The following is a 2701-nucleotide window of genomic DNA, read 5'->3' as shown; positions in this document are numbered from 1 at the left end:
AGGAGAGCTCCAGAACCCACAGAGGGCTAAGCCGGATTCGAACCTGGGTCCTTGGAGTTAGTAGCATCGTGCCTTTCCACAGTGCCACCGCGCTCCCCAAAGTTATATACAATATATGAAATTCAAAAATGTATATAAAATTATATATATTGATTGAAATGCTCTAGTAAAATATTTGGTAAGTCTATTCATATGATTTTCCTTACCTCTATGGCTCCAAACTCGTATACAAAACTTGTTTGCTGCATGTTCAATTATATTGGTCCGAAACAGTTTTTTTTTTATTTTAGCTTATAAGAAATTCAATTATCTTACAAATGCACTAGTTTCTAACCTTGCTTCCTCTTCCATTCCTGGCAATCCTCCGAGGCGCCTGAAAAGAAGATGGCCTTGTGACCTTATATTGTAAACTGTTTTTAGAGTTCTACTACTGGGTAATTTCTCTACATCCTGTATCAAATCATTATGTCATTATGATCAAATTTACCTGTTGTATTTTTTATACAGTTGTAAATATCAATAAATAAATAAATAAATGAACGCCTGGAACATTCCAGGAGATGTCTAGTTTCCGAATCATTAAAAACACTAATTAAAAGAGAAGTTTCCAAGGGAAGCTGCAAAAATACTATTAAAAATATAATCCTGTGCGCGCACCACACAGCTGTCACTTACTATGGGTTAAAATTAACCCTTGTTGGTTTTAGAATTTTCCGAATGAACCATTTTATTAAAACACTGGCCAACATGAATTTAGACCGTTTTCGGTAATGCACTTTTAATTGTATTTCAAATGAAAAAAATTAAATATTTTTTTACCAAAAGTGTGTCATAAATATGAAAATACAACAGTTGACTCAAATTTTTATAGAATCGATATAAAAAAAAATTCGAAGAATTATTTTATGGATTTAGGCAGCCTATGCATGGATTTCCGTCGAAAACTGGAATTTGAAATTTTTCAACACTGTACTCCTCACTTACTATTTATTCCACACATCGGTAAGTCAATGAACAACACCTTTAGTTACTTAAATTTCCAATCAGAAAATAAAAAAAAGAAATATTTAAATGTAAAATTGTAAACGTCATTGCATTCTGACTTGATGTGTACGTGTTCAGTGTTCAGAATATGATTAATGTAGCGGGAGGCAAGATTATCTATCTACACTGTCATAGCTGAGTGTGTGAGTGCGTGACTTATGCTACCTCAACAATCAAGAGAGTGATTATTTCTGATGTGAATGGTTTGTTAGCTATAGGCGCCTACAAAAAAACAAATTTGTAATTGATTTTTTAAACATTAGGCTTGTTCAAATTACGCGTCATTCCTTATACTTAATGAACCTACTTGTCTTGTTTGTTGGCATCAGTCTATTGCGTGTTTCTTGATTATTGTGCAATGAAATTTTTTTAAGTAATAATATTTAAGAAATTAATAAGTGATTTTCTTCTATTGATAACTAGCTGACCCGGCAATACTTCGCTATTGCTATATTTGAGGATTTAATGAACACAATTGATTGTTTGTTATAAATTATTGTATTTAGTTAATATTAAGCATTTAAGTGTACTTCATTATTATTATTTGGAATTATAAATCAAACCATTATACGCGATAAGAAGCGAAAATGAAATTTATACTGTTTGTCAGACAGACCTATCAAAGTGTGGTAAAAGATTTTTTAGGAGCGAAATAAAGTTGATATAGAGTTTTAACACCTCAAGAAACCCTTAAATGTTATTTTATTTGTTATAATAAAACAAATTTTTACTTTACCCCAAGCCACACTATGTTTTTATATATTTTTAAAAATATAATCTTTTTTATTTATTTTCTTATTCCTACTTTAAACCTTCCGATGGTAAAAGGGAACATTTTGAAAAAAAAAAAACAGTACGTAAATCGGTCCAGTAATTTTAAAGTTTATTGTGTCACAGATTCGACCATTCCCTTATATATATATGGATTAATAAAGAAGATACATTTGTATTCAATTTCAAAAAAAATATATTTCATTTTCAGATTTACTAAAAGATTATGACATAACTTTTTAAAAATTATCATTGTTTTTAATGAAAATTTAATAAAAACTCATAAAGAATTTTTATGACTTTAATATTTCTGTTTTATTTGAAATAACCCTTTTTGGATTTTGGTTATACCAATAAAAGCCAATATAAATACCTATTTATACTGGCAAAGTATAAAAAAAAAAAAATTAATAACTAGCAGAAATCCATTCATGTTTATATACCTATCCAAAGATTAAAAAAGGGTATAAAAGTTAAAAATAAAGAAAATATAACTGCAATATAAAAACACCAAACTCATTTAATTTATCGCTACTAAAATAAATTTCTTTATTTTATTGCTAAAATCTAGTAAAAGAGGATATATTTTGTCAAAATATTGCTCCAGTAAGAGAAAAAATCATAACAAAGTAGATTTCTTTCAAATTGGAAATATTATGAATTTAAAAAAAATATAAGAAAAATTAAATTTCCCATTCTCCTAACAGTAAACATTTAAATGTAAAAATAGACTTTAAGAATCAAGAAAAATTTCGTAGATATGTTTCAGTAGTTTTATTCTACTTAGTGAAGGAATAAAAAAAATAAAACTTATAACTTATAAATGATAAATTTCAATATTTCATTAATAGGTAAATAATAATTTAAGGTACTAAATAATAAATTT

General features: G+C 27.6%; 1 protein-coding gene across 2 annotated transcripts in view; it reads left to right on the top strand.

Moving 5' to 3' along the window:
• LOC106682324 (papilin) overlaps positions 1-2701 on the top strand; it is a 59291-nt gene that overhangs the window by 17434 nt on the left and 39156 nt on the right. The window lies entirely within an intron of this gene.

The sequence above is a fragment of the Halyomorpha halys genome, unplaced genomic scaffold, assembly GCF_000696795.3.
Source record: "Halyomorpha halys isolate HHAL.00 unplaced genomic scaffold, Hhal_1.1 Scaffold405.1, whole genome shotgun sequence".
NCBI classification, from domain to species: domain Eukaryota; kingdom Metazoa; phylum Arthropoda; class Insecta; order Hemiptera; family Pentatomidae; genus Halyomorpha; species Halyomorpha halys.
This window is presented reverse-complemented; position numbering and strand designations above follow the sequence as displayed.